Raw genomic sequence first — 18193 nt, 5'->3', positions numbered from 1 at the left:
TGTGACTGCCATCACCACAGGCTGGTTTGAAAAGCATTTAATTATAACGTAGTATCTGTCCAACTAATAATGGGCAATGAAATAGTGTAGCTGCACCTTTAAGAGTTTTCTCCTAGGTCACAGGTTAAATCATATGTCAAATCATATCAGATCAAACCACAGGAGAGTATAAAGATAAAGAGCTAGTAGAGAGATGCCAGCAATCAGAGCATAACTCCTTCCCAGTCCGAACATCAATATCCTGCTGTCACCACATAGGGGAGGAATGCAGCAAGTGTAAATATCCTTCTTCTGTACATAGTTTCTAGGCTTTACAGTATCTGGTGTTTCCTGAGTTTCTCTGGCAACACTGTTCAGGAAAAAAGAGTTAACCTATAGTGTAAAAAAGATGGTCGCACTAAGTGCAACACAACAGCTATTGACTTGATACAAGGATGCTGTTTCCCCAGGGAACTTGTATTTGCAGAAGTGCCCTAAGTACTTTGGCAACAGAGTACGTTGGCAGTGTTTGTGTGGAAGCAGTTCCTCGAGGCAGCCAGCTGCCACTCGACAGAAGGAACAAGAGTAGCCTGGTAGTAATGTTAAAATAGATGTGCTTTTTACAAACAAAGGGCCTTTGTTTTTAAAATAGAATACTCCACTTGCCATTCACATGTGCAGTGGCAGATTGTAATATCACTTTAACACCATCTCTGACCCAGCAAGGTAAGTATATTGTCAAGCTTCAATATCCATTCAGACCTAGATCTAGGAAAGGCCTTAGTGTCCTAAATTCCATCTACGTCCCGCTCTAGGCACCTAAATGCAAAAGTGTGTTTCTCAAAACCACTGTGCAACTCTTTGGGTGCCTGAAAGGCTGTGGAGGCCACATTTTTTGCCAGTAAAGTTCCCTATGTGCCTAAAGAGAACTTGCTACTTTATATACCCAGAATACTGCTGCCTTGGCGAAGCTGATCAGTTCAGAGCCTGTCTTATGGCTAAACCTATTTGGGACCCTCAAGCTAAGACCCTTGAGAGGCCAAGTTCAGTAGGCTTGCTCAAAACGTCTAAGAAACACCAGACAGTCCTGAGTTGAGCAGGAGCCATGGCCACTTTCACTTGGTAGTAGTAGGTCTATTGTTCACTCTCTGTAAACACTCTAGAGCAGTGTCTCTCAACCCGTGGGTCATGACCCAAAAGTAGGTTGAAAGAATATATGAAAGGGTCACGAACAAACTTTAAAAATGGATCAACAAACTTATAAATCGATTCACCTTTAAAGGAGAAAAATGTGGGAAACTGTGGCCTTTCCCTTGGAGGTTGGCAGAGTTCCAACCTGCGAGGGGCTGCTTAGGGCCCCCCCGGGCCCCACACACCCACCCCTGCCCTGCACACTGGGGTCGGGGCCTAGGGGCAGGGGGCAATGGGGCAGGAGTGAGGGGCACTGGGTCAGGACTGGCCATTGATGTTTACAAATGGGTCCTGCTACAAAAAAGATTGAGAACCACAGCTCTAAAGCAGAGGTTGTCAGCTAAGTGTACACTTAGGGGTACTTAAAAAGGTTGTAGGGGGTATGCAGAACTGATGTGGCCGATAAATGCCACTTGCTTGCGCGGAGCTGCAGCGCAGCACACAGGCAGCCTGTGGCTGATAATGCCACCAATAAATGCCCTGTGCATGTGTGCAGCCACAGCGCAGGAGCACCCAGGCAGCCGGCACAGCCCAGCAGCATGGAGAGCAGCCAGGTCTGGCTGGTAAGTCTGCTGTGCGGGAAGGGGCGGGGGGGCAGATGGAGGCCACAGAGGTTGGGGAGGGAATGGGGCTGAGGCTGGAGCAGGGGCAAGGGCTGTCCAGCCGGAGCGAGGCACAGGACTGAGCTGTGTGTGGGGGGGTGGGGGGAGGCTCCCTCTGCTGCCCACACCCCAGGAGAGCAAGGGGGGCAGGGGGGCATGAGCCCCGGGATCTGCATGCAGAGCAATGGTGGGTTGCCTCTGTAGGCTAGTGCTAGGGTAGCACCAAGCTGTTCCTGGCAGGGGTGTTGCACTCTGGGCAGGCAGCAGCGGTGCTAGGAGTGGGGCTCGGGGAGGCTACGGTGAATTCAGGAGTGGCTGCAGCCCCTCCTGTAAACCCTCCCAGTGCTGCCACTACCCGCCCCAAGCAGCATCCTGGCCCAATCCCCTCGCCAGGAAGAGCCCAGTGCCGCTCCGGCCCCAGCCCCCAGCAACAGCCCACCCCACTTCACTTGCAAATCCAGGGGCACATGTCCCCTTTGCCTTCCTGGGGTACGTGCAACAGCAGGAGTCAGCCCCCCTCTCCGTGCCCCCCGGATGAGCCACTTGCAGCTCTATCCCACACCCTGCCCTGGGTGTGCAGTGTCTGGCCCAGTCCCACTCCCTCCCTCACTTGATCTGCCCTCCCCCTTAAAAACAAGACAAAAATATAAAGGGTTACATGAGCTGAAACTTTGAGGCAGAAGGGGTACACTTGTTTTGAAAGATTGAAAACCACTGCTCTAGAGCATTGCCCCAGGAAATGAGAGACCCAGCTGCAGTTCCCCCACCAGTCTGAGGAATTTCAAACCCACATCTTCCACCTTCAGGAGAATATCCTAACCACCAGGTTACAGGTAAGGCTGGGGGATACTCTCCACCCCACTGCTGAATTTGTGCAGCCAAAACACAAGATTCCTGGATCCAGAAAGAAGGTGAGAGAGATATAGAGCATGACTCTCTAGCCAGTGATTAGAGATTCCCCTGAAGAGAGGCCTGGGTTTTTGCTCCTATTCCCTGTTCAGGTATTTTAGCCAAGGATGATCAAATATATAATACATAAACAGTATTAGGGGCTAAATTTAACCCTTGATCCTTACCCCCTGCATGATGTTCCAGGTAAAGCAGCACTATGTATAAGAACTGGGTAAGATGATACATCTGTCAACATGAGCTGAATTTCACCTATGAAATGTCTTTGCTTAGCCATCTCCAGAGTCATTCAGCTGTCCGTAACAAATAGCAGGCCTGAGTAAAAGGCATTTCAGAAGACAAATATAAGCCCTCTGTAAATCACAGGAAAGAACATATAAACATGGAGGTTTGTATGTCATGTGCCTTTTATTCAAGAAACAAATCTCACTTATTTTTACATAGCCTAACCAGTATAAATAGGAACAATATTGAAAACAGAACACAAATGTTTAAGATGAAATCCGTAAAGCATTTGTCACTAGGAAATCTTGCCAACATTCAGTTTTAATTGTTTCTTTATGGCACATAAATAAGGATTCTTCTATACATAGCCCAAGGTACTAAAACATGCAATACTGCCAGCATGTCTGATCATTTTCTTAAATGTGTGGCAAAAGTCTGGGAGAAATCTGTTCAGGATACAGCAGGTACCATTGCATTTCTTTAATAAGCACCACTACAGAGGTTTTAAAACTGCACAGATGTTACTGTTCGCTGAAAAGGCTACCTTCTGAAGGCCTGTCAGCACTGTAAGGAATCTATTTTAATCAGAGCTGTGCTAAAGACCATTCCCACTTCCTGATCGCTCTAGCAGAGTTCATACATGGGTCTCTCTTACACAGTTGTAACACAGATTAAAATATTTCTAGTGAGGATGAAAACCATGCTCACCACTTCAAAACCACGCTATGTTTTACGTCCACTTGTCCAAATTAGAGGGTAGAACACACAAAATGGCAACAGTGTAAAGGAGTACAAAACTCAGCGTAACTTCTATAATTTATTAGCTGACCTAATCGGAGCAAATTCTATTATCCAGTCAGAAAGTTATTTATTTTTCAATTGGGCGCCAACACTCAGCTTTATAAAGAACATTAATGTTGACCTTTTTCGCTTTGAATGTTAAAGAACAAAGTAAGCAACCACAAAATAGTTTGTCCTCATTAACCAAGGTAAAAATTAGATTTTCTACCCAAAGCTTCCATGGCATTTTCATAAAGCAGCAGTGGGATCTGGGAATAAAACACCATTACCTTTCAACAGTGCCTGTGCTCATCAGTGTGTGCATAACAAAACTGTAGCCTTGTTCAGGTTTTTTAAATTTGACAAAAGCCTCCTTTTATCATGAATACAAGTGCTTCATGAACAAGCTTCTGCATTAAAAATGGGTGACCCTAAGTGATTTTGGAGAGCAAATTAAATTTAAAATTATAGTGTGGTTTGAACTATATGGGCAATGGTATAGTTTCATAGTTTCATAGTTTTAGGGTCGGAAGGGACCTAATAGATCTTCTAGCCCGCCCCCCCGCCAGGGCGGGAGAACAACAAAAAACCCTAAAAACAAAAACGGGACTCAAATGAGTCCAGCCAGGTAAGTATCCAGCCTCTTCTTAAAGATCCCCAGGGTAGGGGCCAGCACCACCTCCCTTGGAAGTTGGTTCCAGCTCCTAGCCGCCCTGACTGTGAAGTAGTTTTTTCGGATGTCCAATCTGTACCTCCTCTCCATCAACTTGTGCCCATTATTCCTTGTTATGCCAGCAGGGGCTAGGGGAAACAGCGTCTCCCCCAAACCCTTCTGGTTCCCCCTAGTGAGTTTATAGACGGTCACCAGGTCCCCCCTCAGCCTTCTCTTGTGGAGGCTGAATAGGTTCAAGTCCCGCAGTCTCTCACTGTAGGGTCTGCCCTGTTGTCCCCGGATCATGCGGGTGGCCCTCCTCTGGACCCTCTCCATGTTGTCCACATCCCTCCTGAAATGGGGCGCACAGAACTGGACACAATACTCCAGCTGCGGCCTGACCAGCGTCGCATAGAGGGGGAGGATCACCTCCCTGGCTCTACTCGAGATGCACCTGTGGATGCACGACAAGGTCCGGTTAGCCCTGCCAACCATGACCTCGCATTGTCGGCCCATGTTCATCTTGGAGTCAATAATGACACCAAGATCCCTTTCCGCCTCCGTGCTCTCAAGTAGGGAGCTCCCCATCTTATAAGTGTGCTGCTGGTTCCTACTACCCAAGTGCAGCACCCTGCACTTGTCCGTATTGAAACGCATCCTGTTCCTGTCTGCCCACCCCTGTAACCTATCCAGATCCTTCTGCAATCTCTCTCTCCCTGCTAGCGTGCTCACCTCCCCCCAAATTTTGGTGTCATCAGCGAATTTAAACAGGTTGCTCTCCACCCCAACATCAAGATCGCTGATGAAGACATTGAACAGCGCAGGGCCCAGGACCGAGCCCTGAGGGACTCCACTACCCACCTCCCCCCAAGTCGAATATGATCCATCCACCACCACCCTCTGAGTGCGACCCTTCAGCCAATCTGCAATCCATCTGACCGTGTAGGCATCTATGCCACAGTCGCCTAGTTTATTAATTAGGATGGGGTGAGAGACGGTGTCAAAGGCCTTGCTGAAGTCCAGAAAGACTACATCCACCGCGACACCTGCATCCATGGCCTTTGTGACCTGATCATAAAAGGCAATCAGGTTGGTCTGACATGATCTCCCCCTAATAAATCCATGCTGATTGCCCCTGAGCATCATCTCGGATGCCGGCCCATCACAAATGTGCTCCTTGATGATCTTCTCAAAGAGCTTCCCCAGGATTGAGGTAAGACTGACGGGCCTATAATTGCCCGGGTCCTCCCTTTTCCCTTTTTTGAAGATGGGGACCACATTAGCTACCTTCCAATCGTCTGGCACCTGGCCCAAGCACCACGATCGCTCGTAGAGCCGTGCCAGGGGCCCTGCAATAACCCCAGCCAGCTCCCTCAGCACCCTGGGGTGGAGAGCATCCGGACCCGCTGACTTGAACGCGTCCAGCCCCTCCAGAAGCTCTCTAACCCGGTCCTCCCCAACCTGAGGTCTGAAGGCGATCCCCTCGCGTCCGGCTTCTATCACAGCAGGGAAGTCCCGGTCCCTGCACAAGAAAACGGAGGTGAAGAATTGGTTAAAGAGGTCCGCTTTATCCTCTGACGCAACCACCAGATTGCCCCGCATATCCTGCAGGGGCCCCACATTACCCGGCGCCTTCTTCATCCTCCCAATATATTTGAAAAAGGACTTTTTGTTATCCTTAATCCTGGACGCTAATCCGAGCTCTATCTCCGCCTTGGCCTTCCTAACAGCCCGCCTGCAGGCCCGAGCAGAGGAGGTATACTCCTCTTTGGAGATTACACCCCCCTTCCACCGGGCGTACGCCACCCTTTTGGCAAGCAGGCATTCCCGGACACCCTTGGTGAGCCAGGGGGGCTTTTGGACACTCCTGCCCGCCTTGCTTCTTGTCGGGATGGACACCCCTTGGGCCCCGAGTATCGTTTCCTTAAGGAACGACCACTCCTCTTGGACGCTGAGTTCCTCTGCCCTCAAGGACCCCAGTTCCTCTCCCACTAATCTCCTCATCTCACTGAAGTTGGCCCTCCTGAAGTCTAGGGCTACCACCTTGCTGCGGGCCCTTGACACTCTACGCTGGATGGTGAATTCCAGCACGCGGTGATCACTATTGCCCAGGTGGTCAAGAACCTGGAGGCCTCTTACCAGGTCGTCGCCTGTGGCCAGGACCAGGTCCAGCAGGGCATCTCCTCTGGTGGGACTGTGCACCTCCTGAATCAAGTGGAGGTCCTGCAACTCGGCCAAGAACCTCCTGGAGCGGTCCGTCCCGGCTGACTGCTCCTCCCAGCATATGTCCGGGTAATTAAAATCGCCCATGACAACTACATCCCTTGCTTTTAGTGTCTCCGCAAGCTGGCCTGAAAATTCCCTGTCCAGCTCCTCCTCTTGATTGGGGGGTCTGTAATAGACCCCCACCGTCAAATCCCTCTCGCCTTGCCCCCCCTGGATCTTGACCCAGAGCACTTCAGCTTGCCCTTCCCCTGACCCCATTCTGCTGGCAGAGGATGTGTAGTGCTCCTTGACATAGAGTGCCACCCCCCCCCCTTTCCTGCCCTCTCTATCCCGCCTGTACAGCCTATAGTATTGTATTGACACTGTATTGTGTCATAAAGCAGGGAGGTAAACTTTCTATGTATGATACTGGGCAGACCACAACAAGAATGTACAACCAGAGGCAAAGCAGCTGCAACAACATTGGAGGGAGATAGCCAGCGTGGGCTTTCATCCCCTTCACCTGCCTGTTGTAGGCCAGCACTCCCTATTTGTCTTTCTCTCTCTGATATACACGCGTACACAAAATAGACTGCAATCACAAGGGCTTCATCACCTGAGGACCCAGAGACTTCTGCAGCAATGGGTAACAGCACCCTCTAGGAGAGCTAGGGAGTTGCATCCTGATTGTACCCTTCTCACTTCTTTTGAATGGAAAGACAGCTGGCAGGGAGTACTGCAAGGTGCCAAGGTGATGTGCAAATGGAGCATAGCTTGGTGTACGGGGTTGATAATGGCCATAGCTTGAGGGTCAGCAACAGCGTACGTTATTGAAAAATTAGGTGGTGGTTGAGCAACAGGCATGAGTTGAATGTATTTGAGGTTAAAAGAATTAACAGAGCAAGTGCCTGTCCTCACCTGGACTCTGTGTTTTACTCTTTCTCCAGTGTCTTTTTTTCTATCTTCTATAGACAGTTTGTCCTCTGAGGCACTGTCTTTTTTTTTGTCTGACAGGCGCCTATAACACTGTGAACTTAAGTGCCGTGTAAAAATAAATAGCGATGAGACCATTGTGAGATAATTATGACTTGAGGTGGAAAGTAAGCAGCAAGATCTCTAGAACATGGCTTTTTTCCATTCATGTATCCTCCTTAAAAATTAAAATGGAGAAAGAAATACAGAGCATATGAAGGACAGGTGTTTCCTAAGTAAGTGTCTTCCAGGTATTTTCCTAAATACCAGCAGCTCTTTAGCTGTCCATTCAACTTTCATCATGTCAAATACACCCAGAAAGCAGGTGGATTCTACTCTTACAAATTCCATTCAGTGAAGACAGAGGTGTACAGTTACAAAATGAAAGCAATGTCGCAACATCTTTGAAATGCAGGAGAGACAATGTGACAGCTAAATGGAGTCACTGATTAATTCTGTCTCTTAAAATTTGCCTGGGTGTGAGCTTTGTGATTGGCATTTTCTAATAGGCCATGGTGCAGCCAATTAAAGACAGAGTTTTTTAACACCAGGTCATGTTTAAAATATAGTGAGGTAAGATTAAGTTATGTTAGTATGAGAAGCCACATGCTCAGCAGTCTTGCACTGTGGAAAGAAATGTTCTAGCCTAGTATGCTGCTTTAGAGTCTCAAGTAGAAAACAGTAGCAAAAGAATTGGAGAAATAAATGGGAGAGCAAAAGCAGGACAGCTGGGCACTTTAACAGCTGCCACAAGGAAACAGCAGGCAGAGGCAAGATAAATATTGTCCCGATCCACAGAATTATAAAACATAAGGGCCCCTTTAGCCATTCAGGTGATCTGATACATGATCCACATGATTGTGCCTCCTGCCATGCCACCACATGTGCATGGCAGGAGGTGTAATTGTAGGATCCAGCATCAGATCCAATCACACCTTATTGCTAGTGTTAGCCCAGGATCACGATCCTGAGTTTCCCCTGCACCAGCAAGTAGCAACCTCCTGTGACTGCAAGCCCTGCAGCTGACAGGACTCTCAGCCATGGCAGCACAGGGAGCACTGCCATGGCTAGGAGCTTCATTAGCTGATGGGGTCCTAGCCACAAGGGAGCCCCTTGCCACATGTTCAATTAGTGGTATAATAAGAAGGAGCCACTAAGTTATTACACATTTTTTTCTAGAATAACTTTGTGACGTATTCCTTGTTTTATCATGCCATTACATAGGCAACTGGTGCCACCTTGGGGGGGGGGGGGGGATGTCCCCCCCCAGCAACCAGTCAGTGACTGGGGGGAGGTCCCCCCATGGCCAATCTCATAGTTTCCTAGTTTCATAGTAGCTAGGGTCAGAAGGGACCTGAACAGATTATCTAGCCTGACCCCCTGCCACAGGCAGGAATGAATGCTGTGTTCACAAGTCCCCAGACAGGTGATCATCCGACCTCCTCTTGAATTTGCCCAAGGTAGGGGCAAGAACCACTTCCCTCACTGACCAGGCAGTGGCTGTGGCACTTCCAGAAGTGACTGCAGCACTTCATCTGGCGCTCCCACTCCCTGGCCGGTGCTCTCAGGGGAGGCACTGGCACTCCTACCTGCCCTGCACCCCTACGTGTCACCACTGCACCATTAATTGACTGAACGTATACCTGGGTCACTACTCAAGACTTGATTAACTAGTTAATCACATCTTAAGTAATAAATATAATGTGTAGATTGCGTCTAACAGACATTACCCTTGGTAACCAACATTGTGCTTTGTAGACCAAGGGAGCCCTAAGAGCAGGGGTGGGCAAAATGCAGCTTGGGGGCCAGATACAACCCTCCAGGCCATTCTATCTGGCCCTCAGGGCCCCTAAAAAATTTTAAAAATTAATATTAATCTGCCCTGGGCTGCCTGTCATGTGGCCCTCGATGGCTTGCTGAAACTCAGTAAGCGGCCCTCTGTCCAAAATAATTGCCTGCCCCTGCCTAAGATCTTACCACCAACAGAGACTGTTTGGGGCCTAAGATGAAGAAGGCACTAAAAGCATAGAGACAGTGACATGACTGTGGTTGAAAGAACATTGAGAAACTGTGATACAAGGATTGGTGTCATTTAGAGCAACAGACTAAATAAGATGCAGAGCTTTTTCTGGAGCCCATGTCATTATTCAACCCATAATATTCCATGGTGAACCTCTGTAAGGAGAGTGATGCACTACAGATTGTGCTTTATGATTGCTTTCCTCCTGGCCTTGTCTGAAAGGATGTCCCATGTATGCTTTAGAGGGGCTTCACCAGTTTTTCCACCTTCGAGGAGCTGAACTTCCTGATGCAGCAGTTTTGCTCTTTACATAGAAATCTTCTGTAGTTTTTCTGACTAACTGCAGGCCTTAGGCCAACCCATTGCAGGGACACTGGGTGAGTCCAAGAAGGAAGGAAAAAGAGGGAAATGAAATACAGAGAAGTAGTTCAGTTTAGACACACAAAGAGACACCAAGAAGGTTTCTAGTGTTTGTCCTTTCCCACTACCAAAATTGTTGCCTTGGCCACCCCAGAGAAGGAATCAAAAGGCCAAGTTTGGAAGGGAGGAAGAGAACAGTTGGACCATTATGTCTGAGAGGGAGGAAAGTTAGAGAAAGATAGGAGATTACTTATTTATTTTAATATATGCATTTATGCAGCTACATAAACATGCCTGGCAATTTAAAGACCAATAAGATTCCATGAGCTAGACCACCCTGTGCTAAGTGCTCGTTTTGTGCCAAATTGGTAGCGTGTTTTGGTCATAAAAGTGGCTTAACCAGCCCCGGGAGGATCACTTCAGTAGGGTAAAAGCTCTTGCAGAGACTCAGACATTACTTGCCCTCTCTCTGACTGGCATAGAAAATGGCACATAGCCAAAATGTCCTTGCATGAGGATTAGTGTAGCTTTCTGTAAAGTAGAGAAGCCTTCATGTGCCATTGACGCAGCCTCAGGGAGCCAAGCTATGTATGGAGTATTGCAACCAGGATTCAGGAAGTGCAAAGGTGAGTATTAGGCAGGCTTCCCTTGATTTGTTCTATACTAACCATGCTTCAAAAAAGGATCTGGCCTTTTCCAAAGGACTTAGCAACCTGAGTTAAGCCATGACTATGAATGGTCACTGCTTTGAGAGACTTCCACACTAATTAATGGCTTTGGTTAATTAAAGAATACCTGTAGCATTTTGTTTCCATCTGTTTTATTCAATTTTACTATATTACCCAGAACAGGGTTTTGAGGCTCATAGCAAAAGTATACATTAAGCAGAAAGTCAATTCCAGGCAGAGAGTACCAGAAGGGGTCCAGGGCTAGGGAGGTACTTGGTAGAAGGCACAAACATAAAAAGCCTAGTTAGTTGTGAAGGCAGCAGAAACACCTGAAAGGCCCGGAGTTGCAGGGGAATAATCACCAAAGGCAAACAAATTCTCAAGAAGTATATTTTTTCTTTCCATGCAGAAATGTTTGGTCACAAAGAAGGAAGGAAGAAAAATACTGGAACAAAAATCCTCTGACCTAGCAGAATTGTTTCTAAATCATGCTTTAAAAATGTGCATGAATTACACATGCACAGAAGTACGTGGAGTTCAGATCCAATGTGAAAATTGCTAGGGCATTCCCCAGGTGCATGCAACATGATGTCCCCCCAGTGCCTTGATAAGCAGGCAATGGGTACTGCAGAACCCACAACTGTGATTTAAAAAGCTAGTGGGAATCAACAGTGATGAGAACCAATACACTGAATGTGGAGAGCCCTGCAAGCAGAGGTAGTGAAGTAGACTTTTTTGCTGGAAAGAGGAATGCAGCTAGGGTGTTTGCAACAAATGAAATGGAAGTACAGAGAGAACTTGGGAGCAGGATACAAGATTTTTGATAATATGGAAGATAGGAAAAGCAATAGAGATGTGGCAATGTGGCATAGTAGCTTTAAAGAGAATGTGACTGAGATTACAAGAGTGAGCAAGAGGCTGATGGCTGTTAAATTAGTGACACCAGATGAACATAACATCAAAGCATGTACTGCAAGTGGGAAAAGAAAGAACAGTTTAGAGATAACCTTGAAAGTCCCATGAAAACAATGCCAGAGAGAAAGCAGGAGTAGACATGAATTAACAGACTGGAGAAAGAAATGAAAGGTTTGAGGCAGTGCATCAGGAGTGAGAATGGAGACAGAGTACTAGAATTGATCAAAGGCTTGGATTGCTAAGGTTGTATTTCAGAAGAGATAACACTTTGTCACGTACAAAAGCCGTCAGAGGAAAAATCCAAATGATTATATTCTGACTAGACAAAGAGATGGAACAAAGCTCATAAACAGCAAGGTTATACCAAGGGAAGCACTGATGACTCGGCATAGACTTCTGATTGTAGAGATTGCAGTAGGGAAAGAAGACAAAACAGCAGAAGAAGAGACAGAAAAATTAAAGTGTGGAATCTGAAAGGAGAGAATATAAAATGATAGAACAAGAGTAAGAGAGCATAGTGAAACTATGCAAAATAAAGTGTTAGAGCATGAAATAGCATGAAAAGGAAAGGACCTGTAGAAAGACAAGGAACGGAAAGTTGAAGTGGAAAGAGTCATGGTGGTGGAATTCAGAAAAACAGTATAAAAAAGAAAAAAAGGTGATTCAAGAATGGCAGAAGACTAGAAAGGAAAACAGTTGAGAAAGATATCAGACTCGTAAAACAGAAGCCCAAAAAGTTATCGCAAAATCTAAGGAAGATATCCTAAACTGTGAAAACTAGAAGAATAAAGATTGTAGAATATATGATGAAACCCATTGAAAGGATTATGGATCAGCAACCAATAGAACAAATAAAGACACATATAATAGTTTATAATACAAGGGGAGGGAATCACAGATGTTATATTCATGATGAGATAAATGCAAAAATGGTTCCTTGAGGGGGATAAGAAACTGCCTCGTGCATTTGTGGATTTGGAGAAGATATTCATCGGAGTCCCCCATGAGGTAGCATACTGGTGTTTGTATAAGACAAGACTGATTGGAAAAGACTGAGCATTGTAGAAGTAGTGCATAGAGACCAAAGCAGGAATTAGAACTGCATAGGAAATGACAGAAGAGTTTGACATCAAGGTCATCGGACCCTACAGCTGAGCGGGACTAAGGACTGAAACAATAAAGAATTTGTTATTGCCAGATTAGTCTCTGGCAGCTATCTTCTTCTTACCCCTCCACTGTCTTCATACAGTGGGACAGATGCCAGTATGGCTGATCTAAAAATTTTTAACTTTCCAGGTGTGAAGAAAGATATTTTCAAGTTATGGTAGAGTAAGGCTGAACCCATCCAATCCCACGGAGTTCAAACCCCATCCCAAGGAGTTCAAAAAGCCCTGATGATGTTTGCATTTTAAAGAAGCCGACTGTACAAGTTTTTACCAATCGCTTCCATGTATGTGATTTAATACTTTGATAGTATTGGGAAGACTGCACTTCCTAAGAAAACATGGTTTAATCACAACAATGTTGGATACTGTATGTACTGGTAATTGTTAATGTTAGCTACAGTAAAGACCAAGGAAAAAGGAACAATGAAAACATATGAAACATAGATATTTCAGAACAGAACAGCTTTCAAACATTTTCTATGTGGTATTTGCTGTGTAAGTGGCCAAGTCAATATTATTCACTTCCAAAATCAAATTAAATCAAATTGGAATTACGTATCATGAAAGGTCAATATACAATTTGGCTTTTGTTTTGCCTAACATCATTCATGGAAACAGTTTCACAAAAATTATTAAAAATTTACTAGGACCTTCCCAAATTAAAAAAAAAAAAGGGACAAAAGGAGTACAAACTAAAAGAAATGAGCTAAAGCCAAGAAAGAAGTGACATTCTCAGCTCAGATTTGAAAACAGAGAAAGAATCAATGATGCAAAGAGACAAAGCAAATCTATCCAAGATGAAAGGAGCCACAGAGAGGAACACAAGTGAAGTTAACATGGTCAAGTTGTGGTAAAGTACACAGAAGAGGCCAGTGCTAGTAAAGAGAAATAAGTGACACAAGGTTCAGACACGTTGAGCACCTATACACATGCATCGAGACTGCTCCAACGCACTGTAATTACAGCGTGTTGGAGCAGACTTGATTAACTGAATCTGCTGGAGCATGGTAATTGCTGCACTCCAGCATACTCCAGCATCATGTGTATCAGCATCCCCATGCTGAAAAATGACAGTGGAGTGCTTTAACTAAAGCTTGTTCGGAGAGCTTTAGTTAAAACACCCCACCACCATTTTGCAGCACAGGGACGCTGATACATGTGACACCAGTGACGATGCATAGGGATACACGGGGGTTCAATGCTGGTGTACCCCCGATGGCAGAGCTCTCCACTTAGGCAATGAGCAGGGGGGGCAGGCGAGAGTGCCAGTGCCCCCCTGCAAGTGCTGGCCGGGGAGCAGGGCCACCAGCACCAGGCGAAGCAGCCACGCTCTCAGGTGGTGCATGAGCGCCAGCTAGGGAGTGAGACCACCAGCAGAAGCAGCCGTGGCCACTTACAGAAGTCCTGCGGCTGCTTTTTGGTAAATCAGATCAGCCGTGAGGGGACGTCCCCCAGTCAGCATGATATCGACTGTGAGGAGACCCCTCTGCTCAGTGCGATAGGCCACAGGGGGACCCCCCTGACACTGAGGGTTCGCTGGAGGAGCATGTGCCCCCCCCTCCGACTCGGCACCAAGCACCTATGCATGACACTCCATGCACTTTAATTAGTGTGACTCTTGGAGCCACTCTAATTAAAGCACTCTCTTCTCCCCTCTTCCCCCCTCCCCACCTACCAGAGCACATGTATAACTGCCCCTTACTTCTGAGGTGCAGCCAAAGAAAGGGGGGAGGAAGGGGGAAGCCTGTGAGCCAACTTTGTGCTTCTCAGATTCTGGAGGCAGCTGGGGACCAGGGCGTTCCTTGTGAAGAGTAGCTCTTGTGGCTGCTCTAATTTCCTCTGCTTCCACAACAGTTCATCAGTCATCCTACAGCTCAGAGTTCAGTAGGTGGAATGCACTGATTGGCAACACCTCCACCACGCTGCACCTCCCCACCACGCTCTTATACCAGAGGTTGCAATAAGGGGATGGTGGTATAATACAGGCCACAGAAATGCTGGAATTGTATCCATTCAGGATTTTAACAAGCAAGAAAAGCATTATAAACCTAATCATAAAATTAACCCAAAGCTCAGGAGGACATTTAAGGACTTGAATGTCCTAGCTGCTCCCTTCTTGTTTGCATAATCCAGGCCTGACCAACTGACAGTCTGCTGGCCATGTGTGGCTTCCAAGCTCCCACCCAGCAGCAGCCAGGGTCTCTGGGCTCTCCTTCCATCCTCCAGGTCCCTGCTCCCTCCCCAGGTGGCAGCATAGCACAGCGCAGACTTCTGCCCAGGGCACTTGCATAATACAATGTAACAGGGGAGCCTTCCACCAAAAAACTGGGAGTGATGCTGGGATGTGCATAAATGCAGTGTAGTTGGGCAGAGGCAGAGGGGGGCATACATGCAGTGTGCAGGATGTGGGACCTGTGGTTCACACTGGTGTGGCCCACACAGTGTGCAGTCCTCGCTTTTGCAGCTTCCAGAACATGGAGCCCCTAGCCGCTTAAAGCTGGACAGCCCTGAAATATATGTTCACATACTGAAATGGAACCCTCAGGCTACAAATCGATGTCGCATTTGTCTCAGGATAAACCATTTTACTGCCTGACAAATTTCAACCGTTTAACCATTTCTATCTGTTGTCTAGGGATAAATCCTAAAAAAGCTCACAGGATAAAAAGTACTAACGGTTTATGCCGGGACATTGTAACGTGCATTTAAATGGTTATCCTGGGATTAGGAAGGCAATGTGTGTACATGCCAATCCTGGGATATTTCTGTTCTGGTTCAAACACAGGCACAATTTGGCCAGGGAAAAATGCAGTGTTCCTCAGCTCAGAGATCAAAGAACAAGGAAACAGGCTAACCTAGAAGAGACAAAGGCATGTAAGAGGATGTCAAAAAACAGGTGGGCAATACAAGCAAAGCCTTGGATGTCTTGGGTTAAAAGTGAAGTAATGAGTAATTTTTTCCATTGGAAGATATGAGGGGAAAAGGAAGTTTCAAGGCTAAGGATCACGTCAAAGTTACAGCTGCCAATTCTGACATTCAGGAAGGTGTTGACTGTTCTTAAATTGTACTAAAGACTCCCCACTGCCCTGCTGGTGCCCCTCACTCCCGCCCACAGCCCCCACAGCCCTGCTCATGCCCCTCACTCCCCACCCACAGCCCAACCCCTGCTTGTGCCCCTTGCCCCTCACCCACAGCCCCTGTCCCCCAGCCCTGATGGAGGGGGCCCCGGCTGCCAGGGCTATGAGACCAGGGACCCAGGTCCGTAGACCCCTGCCCCCAACCGAAGGCAGTGGCTGCTACAGCAGAAGGAGCATGGAGCTGACTCCCCCACTGCAGCTGCCTGCTGTGGGGTTGGGTGGGGGCAGCACGCACTCCCATGGAGCAGGGGAGACCTGTTGCGCCCAGATCTGGGGGCGGGGGGCAGGGCAGAGTGGGTGTGCACTTCAGGCTCTGGCTCCTGGCCCTGCTGCCCTCCTCTGGAGCGCAGCATGTGATACCTGGAGCGGCAGAGCACAGCTGAGACACGCATGAAAGCTGCCTGTTGCTGCAAGCTCTGCACTGCCCTGGCCACATGGCAGCGCAGGGTTGTGCCCCTCACTGCTGCCCCTGCCTGCAGGAGAAGTGTGGCCAGGGCAGCATGGAGCTTGCAATGACAGGCAGCTTTCGTGCATGTCCCAGCTGTGCTTTGCCGCTCCGGGTTGCACATGCTGTGCTCTGGAGGGCCCAGAGGAGGAAAGCAGGGCCGGGAGCATGAGCCTGCAGTGTGCACCCACTATGCCCCCACCTCCACACAAATCTGGGGGATGTGAGTCCCTGGGAATGCACCCTGGCACCAGGAGCCAGCCCCACCCCTGCCCCCGGACAAGCCCAGCCAGTGACGCATGGACTACAAGTGGCTCACTATTGGCCCAACCGGGCTCCATGCCTCCATATGCAGCATCCCTGAAGGGCCGATAGCACCGCTCTGGGTCTGTGCACCTCCAACCAGGCGGGCACTCCTGCAGGGAGCTGGCTGGGGGCTGAGGGAGCTGGGAGGTACTGGAGGAAGACATGGAGTGCCCACCCACCTGGCAGTATGTGGAACTGGAGCGGTGCTATCCGCCCATCAGAAGCTGCCCATGGAAGTGTTTCTTTTTAACTGCAGAATACTGTGTTGTTTCACATGGGAGGGTGCACATCACCATCTACACCCACCTTTTCAAAATCCTAGATTTGCCCATGCATCCGAGTTTTGGGTTTCACGGTGTAACATTCCACCAGGGGCATGGGATTTTCAAGCAGGAGACAAAAGTTAGATCCATCCCACTGGGTCTGCATGATGGCACCAGGGGGAGGTGATAACACTTGTATGGAAGGTGCAGAAGGTTGGGCATGCTAGAAACCTAGAAAATGAGGGTTGGAAGGGACCTCAGGAGGTCATCTAGTCCAACCTCCTGCTCAAAGCAGGACCAGCCCCAACAAGATCATCTGAGCCAAAGCTTGATCTAGCCAGGTCTTAAAAACCTCCAAGGATGGAGCTTCCACCACCTCTCTGGGTAACCTGTCCCAGTGTTTTACTACCCTCCTAGTGAGAAAGTTTTTCTTAATATCTAACCTACACTTCCATTGCTTCAACTTCAGACCACTGCTTCTTGTTCTGTCATCTGCCACCACTGAGAACAGTCTAGCTCCGTCCTCTTTCAAACCCCACTTCAGGTAGCTGAAGGCTGCTATAAAAAATTCCTTCAGTCTTCTCTTCTCTAGACTAAATAACCCCAGTTCCTTCAGTCTTTCCTCATCAATCATGTCTCCCAGCTCCCTGGTCATTTTTGTTTCCCTTCACTGGACTGTCTCCAATTTGCTCACATCCTTTCTGTAGCGGGGGCCCAAAGCTGAACACAGTACTCCAGATATGGCCTCACCCGTGTTGAATAGAGGGGAATAATCACTTCCCTTGACCTACTGGCAGCACACCTACCAGTGCAGCCCAGTATGCCATTAGCCTTCTTGGCAACAAGGGCACACTGCTGGCTCATGTGCAGTTTATTGTCCACTGCACCCCCCAGGTCCTTTCCTGCAGAGCTGCTGCCCAGCCAGTCAGCCCCCAGCCTGTACTGGTACATGGGATTGCAGGACTTGGCACTAGTCTTTGTTGAACCTCATGAGATTTCTTTTGGCCCAATCCTCCAACTTGTCTAAGTCGCTCTGAATCCTAGCCCTACCCTCCAGCCTACTGTACTACTCCCATCCAGCTTGGTGCCATCCGCAAACTTGCTGAGGGTGCACTCTCCGGCTGGCTGATTGCCAGTGCTTGGTGCTAGGTGGGGAGGGAGGGCTTCAAGTCCTAAGGAGCTGCCCTGGCCAGTTGCACTAGGTGTGGTCACACTGGGAGGCTCGGGGCCAAGGCTGGGCAGGACCAAGCAGGGCACCCGAGGGCCATGCTTGCCCTCTGTGGGGCCGGTGCCACTGGGCTCCAGTGAGCAGGAGCCAGGAGGGTGCAGCTTCCAGCTCCAGGAGGGGGTGGCTGTCCTGACCCCGGAGCTGAGTGGAGGGGGGAGCTGGCGGGGAGG

The 18193-nt window shown here is 48.2% G+C and overlaps 1 protein-coding gene across 4 annotated transcripts in view; it reads left to right on the top strand.

Annotated features, from left to right (window-relative positions):
- LOC102376702 (dermatan-sulfate epimerase) overlaps positions 1-18193 on the top strand; it is a 350602-nt gene that overhangs the window by 280160 nt on the left and 52249 nt on the right. The gene's annotated exons all lie outside the window — the stretch shown is intronic.

The sequence above is a fragment of the Alligator sinensis genome, unplaced genomic scaffold (genome assembly GCF_000455745.1).
Source record: "Alligator sinensis unplaced genomic scaffold, ASM45574v1 scaffold38_1, whole genome shotgun sequence".
NCBI classification, from domain to species: Eukaryota; Metazoa; Chordata; order Crocodylia; family Alligatoridae; genus Alligator; species Alligator sinensis.
Note: the sequence above shows the minus strand (reverse complement) of the source record. Positions and strands in the feature narration are given on the sequence as shown.